Below are 6,013 nucleotides of genomic sequence, written 5' to 3'. Positions count from 1 at the left end.
ACGCACGACAGGAGGAGAGAGTGAATGAAGGTACGCAAGTGCATGGCAAATGTGCAGTGCAATCGTAGTCTTCTCCCAATCGATGCCAACAGGATGATTATATGTTTCATATCCTATGAGAGTTCGTAGATCTCCTCTCTCCATATACTCCATGACGACGCACAAGTCAGAGAATCCCACCCAACGACGATGAAACGGACGATTCGAGGGTGGTTGATATTGGCTGTCATCTTGGCTTCAGCTATGTAATTATTCACATAGCTCACGACACGTCGAGTTTCGCTCGACAACATTTTCACATCGACACGCTTTCCATTGTAAAGACCAGCATAAACCTCACGAAACGCTCCGCAGCTGAGCAAATGTTGCACTTGTACATCCTGACGAGGCATTTGTCTAGCCGTAATTAGGCCATCGCTCCACAAACCGCGGCCCTCTCTTGAGCGGCCCCGTAGCAACCGTAGATATACTTGTGGTTCGCTGTTGGTCACTCGACGGTGTGTCGTGATGTATTAGATGGAGGTCGTAGAATTCACCGTGCGGATCAGCTGATTTTAAGGGAGACGTCTCAAGGTCATTTGAAGGAGCTCCTTTTCTAATGATAGAGGCATTTGCCGAAACATGTGAAGTATTCCGTGCGGTTTCAGCTCTCAGTGCCTCGGAAACTGCGACCAAGATTATAATGTTTATCCACCAGTGGGGCTATGCAACCTACGCGATCGTTAAATTCGATAATCTTGGCGACTTATCCCTTTGCTATTTCGTGGAGGTGACGTGCGACACCCCGTTAGACGCACTTGTCCGGTTAACGTTCCAAGTTAATGCCGCCGACGTTGACATTGCCAACATCTCACTTAATTCGAGCCGCTGTGATAATAATGGCGATCGGTACAGCTACTTCAGTGGGACGAACAACCGCTCTGATAGTTCGTTGTCCACCGATCTTGTTGGAAATCGTACGGATTCTGAAAGTAACTCGGGCAATGGAGTCAATGATGGGTCATATATCTCGGGTGGAACGGCACTTGACACCGTAGGTATTGTCTGCAGGAGTCGCGTCATTCGGGTGATGGCGGCCAACGTGAGCAGTCTGAGTCGACACCAGCGGTGATCGACTTGACGATCGAGTAACATGGCGAGCGGCGGCACGGACGGTGACCGCATGAGTGGCAAGGGCGGCGGACGGTGACAAGAGCGAGCCAGCCGGCTCGAGCCACAACAAGGAGGTCCAGGTTGAAGCACGGCGACGGCAGAAGGTCGCGAGGAGAGGTGAACGGTGGACGGCGACGGAGAGCGAGTATCGACGAAGGCGAGTCGACATCGACGGCCGCAGCGAGCGGCCAGCAAGCGACGAGAGCGGGGATGAGACCCCGGGGGGGGGGGGGGGGAGGTCCAGATCGTAGGAGTAGGAAGGCGCCGTAGGTAGGAGTAGGTAGGTCGACGGGGGGGGGTAGTTTAAGTGGGGGCACCGAGCTGCGGCTGCAGCTCGACCCTCAGTTGCGATTTGGTTACAGACTTGTAACTAGTCTCAGCTAATACAGAGTTGCGCCGCAAGAGCACGGGTTCCAGCGTCTGGTACTGCGACCGCGGGGAAGGTCGGCTAGCGCACGGAGTAACAGTGAGGTAGGCGATAGTGGCGGGCAGCGCACAAGGAGCGTATGTTAGTCGAATAGGGTGGCGGGACCGTGGGGAGAGACCACGGGGGCACGAGGAACGCTTGGAGATGAGGAGCACCTTGGCCGAGTGGGAAGAGCCCCGAGCGAGCCGCAATGGCACGTGGTGACGGACCTCTTCCTCCCATGTGCATGTTGTATATCCGGACTGGACCTGCTGGGGGCAGCCTGTGGATACCGGAGCCCAAGTGCCGAAAACGCTCCCTCCTTGCCGTCCCTATCTCGAGGGCGTCTGGTCGATGGGCCAGTAGCTGTCTGGTTGACTACTACGGCTCGCGCTTGCTGGCAGTCGGCCCCTACTCGCTGACCTAGGTGTTGACGGTCAACTCTGCTGGGAGAAAGGAAAGGGCACGGTGGACGTGCAATGGGAACGGAAGTGCGGTTGGAGAAAGCTACATGGTGGTAATGACAGGCGCCTTCCGGGCACAACTATGGGGACTAGTTGTTGCGGGCTTGGCGTCAGAGGCTTAACCCCGCAGGCGAACCGGAGTACGTAAGGAGGACGGAAACGGGTAGCTAAGTGTGAATGTGTTGTATGATTTAAGGTTAACGGAAGAGAACGGAAGAGATGACTACGAACGTGGGAGTGGTTGCGCGCGACCAGCGCGCCGAGCGACGTTCGTCGGAGCGGGCGAAGCAGCAGGCTACGATCACTGTGGACGCGGACGACGGCGGCACCGTGACGTTGGAGGCGGAGGAAATCCGCGGCGCCTCCGGCAACACGCCGATGGGGTCTGCCAGCGGCACGAGCGTGACGATCGGTGACGGAGCGGGGCCTAGCGACGTCGGCGCGTCAAGCGGCAACGACGGAGGACGAGCGTCTGGTAACCGGGGCGGCGAACAAGCCGGTGGTGGTGATGATGGACGCCCCGCGATCGGTCAAGGCGGCGCCCAGACGAGGGGTGACGGTGGGGACGCGCCGTCTGGCGCGACTGGCGAAGCGGCCGGTGGGCCAACTAGGACGACGTACGGCAACGGTGGAGCTGGATCTGGTTGGGCACCACCTGCGCGACGGGCGGTGGAAGCGACAGCGATGGGCGGCACGGTAGGAGTGACGCCGCAGCAGATCGTGGTCCGCGAGCGTCCGAAGTCCCTGAAGCTGACCAAGTTCAAGGGTTTGGACGACACCATGCCCGTGACAATGTGGCTGAAGACGGTGAGGGCCGAGGTGCGCCGGCAGGCGGTGGCCATGGGCGTGCAGTGGACCGACGCGCAGCTGTACGACGAGGTGGCTCTGAACCTCGACGGTGAGGCGAAGCGCTGGTTCGCGACGGTCATGGAGTCGGTGCCCCCGGAGGAGGAGACGATCAACACCTTGGTGGGGATGCTCAGGACGAAGTATATGACGCAGAGGTCCGGCCCGGAGGTGGTTGACCTGCTGAATGCGCGGCGATAGATGCGTGGAGAGCGCTTGGTGGACTACGCGCAGTCCCTGCTCGAAATCGCGGAACGAGGGGAGATCGGCGACGACTGGAAGGTGAGCGCGTTCCGCAAAGGCATGGGCAGCGTGGCGGTGGCGACGCACGTGCGCGGCCATCGGTCCCGGACGCTCGACGAAGCCTTGAACGTGGCGACCCCGCAGGTGGGGGAGTATGGAGAAGGCTATGGAGTCGGGCTGGCGGCGGCCATCGCAGCGTGGGACGCGAGGGAGGCCACGGCAGGGCGCGGCCCCTTGGCGGCGACCACACCAAGGGTGCACGACAAGGAACAGTCCGGGCTCGACGGGAACATGGGGAATGTGGTGTCCGGATACGGCCCGGCGTGGGGCACGGCACCGAAACAGCCTAGGTTCGATACTGAACGGAGACCAGTGGACGGAGTGAAAGCCAGTGCGGGCGAATGGTGGAAGGCGATCCCACCAGGGTTCCAACTGGTACCCACCGGCACCAATCAGACCACGTCTAGTAGTTCGAAATTTCAAACGCCCAAGCAACGGCCCGGATCAGACTGGTGGGCGGTACAAGCGGCAGAAAGCAACAGAACACGATGGGAAACGTCCGGCCAAGACGCTGAAGATCGAGGGCGTGTAAGGCGGCACGGCGGGGCAGGGCGACGGCTACAACAACCCTGCGCTCGCCACGCGCGAAGGCCGCCTGCGCAATCACGAGATGTACCTGAGCGAGAGACGGCGGCGAGGCGCCGACTTCTGCTTCTACTGTGGTAAGCCAGGGCACTTTGCCCGGGACTGTGGCTTGAAGGCGGCGGACCTGGCGGCAAGTGGCACCCCGACGGCAGCGGGATCTGCTCAGGCGCGAGGTAACGACCAGGGAAACGAGCAGCGAGCGCAGGGGACCCAACCCTACGCCTCTCTAAACCGGGATCGGGAAGACGAGGAAGACCAGCGGCCGTACGGGCGAAGCAGGGGGAACGACGGCCGGCGGAGCAGCGGCACGGCGGCCAGCAGTGGAGAGTGACGTTTGAGAGTTGGGATGGTGCGGCGGAAACTGTGCGCGAGGTGACCACGGAAGCGGCGGTGGGTCTTCAGTCTGGGGATGGCGCAGCAGCTACTACACGGCTGCGAGCCACCAACGCGACGGCGGGTTGGCCTCGGACTGGGGATGGCGACGACGGACCCGGCGAACCGGCCAGGCCCGCAGCACAGGCGACGGAGCGCTGTGGCGCAACGATGGAGACGCCGGCAACGGAAGAAGATAATGACCAGCCGGAGACGAAGGTGGTAGACGCCGAGAGCAGCCAGTGCGACAGCGGGGTGACCGGCGGGACGCACGAGAAGGAGGTGACAGCGGCGGTGACGAAGCAGTGGGATGCGTGGGTAACCGCGCAAGATGACAGCGGAGTCGCAGGAAGCAGCACAACGCCGAGTATGGTCCAAGCGGCGCTGGAAAAGGAGATGCAGATGAAAGACGTCGAGAAGAGACGCGTGCTGCTGGCAAGGGCGAGCACATTACACGACGAGGTGGTACAGACGCACGAGGCTGACCAGCAGCGGCGCCGACGGCAGAAGCGGGTGGAGCGGACGAAGGCTCGGCGTGAGCGAAGAGCCGATCGAGAACACGCGGTCGTCAGCGCTGGCGGCAGTGGAGCGGCGAATGGCAAACGGTCGCCGACCGAAGCCTCGGACGGGAACGCGGTGAGCGAGGACACGGGGAACGTGAACACGGCCGAGATGATCACAGACGGACGCAACGATGCCCTAGCCAAGGAGCAATACAGGCAAGCGGCGGAGTGGAGGGCGTACATGACCGGTGCACTCGAGGCTTTGCAGCGAACGGAGCATCAGCTGAGAGCTGGTCTTGGTGAGGCCGCGGTACACGGCGAGGGCTACGGGAGCGCGAACGCGGCAACCACGGCCCTGCGCGCTTCCGGGACGCGGCGACGATATGAAAAGATGGTGACGAAGGCCCGGGCGAAGCCGAAACGCGAGCTGCTCGCGTGGCTAGCGGCTCGAGAGTGCCCCAGTGAGGCGTACTTCGTGTTCGACGAGATGTGGCGGCGCGACAGGGACACACCAGCGCGGGCCCTGACGCGTGAGGAAGCTAAAGCTGTGGGATTTGTGGCCCCACAGTCGACAGAGATGGTGGCCAAGCGGCGTGGCCGGCGAGGGCACGAGAAGCGGTACGAATACTGCAGTGGCAGCGTGTACCAAGGCCCGAGCGTGAAGAAGATTAGCGGAGGCGACTACCCTGTGAGAGTCGGACGACTGCGGGCAGTGCATGCCCCGGCGGTGGACGCCCTACCAACGGCGATAGTGAAGGCCAGGACGGGGTGGAAGAGTATCAAGCTCGATACAGGTGCGCAGTATAGCGTCGCCAGTGAGGCGTGGAAAGAGGAGGGCGTGTTGCAACAAGTGCTTCCGCCAGTTGACTACGTTGAAGGTTTTACGGGGGCGGTAGCGCGCGTGCTGGGCGTGCGCAGGTTCAAGTTCCTGACGCAGTACGGCCAGGAAATGGAGGTCGACGCGTTGGTGGTGGAAGGAGCTGCCGACGAGTTCCTCCTCGGTGAAGATTGGATGCTTCGCAACGGCGTGAAGATCGACTTCACGTCGTGCGAGATGAAATGGTACGACGGCGACGATAAGAAGATCGTGCCGTTCAGCTGCCAGAAGCACGGGCAGCTGGACGAGCACACGGTACGAGTCCGGTTGGTGAAGGGCGCGAAGGTAACGACGAGTACGTGCAGGAGGGTGGAGTTGGTGGTGGTGGCGCCGGAAGGTACGACGGGTCTGTTCATGCCCGCGCAGCGAGCCGAACCCCATTTGATGCTGGCGCCCACGCTGACTACGGTACACGACAGCAAGGTCGTGGTTCCGGTGATGAGTTTGGTGGGGTCCACCACCAAGTTGCCGGCGAGGGAGGCACTCGGCACGTGGACGCCGACGT

This window comes from Phytophthora cinnamomi, assembly GCF_018691715.1.
Source record: "Phytophthora cinnamomi strain GKB4 chromosome Unknown Contig96, whole genome shotgun sequence".
Taxonomy (NCBI): domain Eukaryota; phylum Oomycota; class Peronosporomycetes; order Peronosporales; family Peronosporaceae; genus Phytophthora; species Phytophthora cinnamomi.
Note: the sequence above shows the minus strand (reverse complement) of the source record.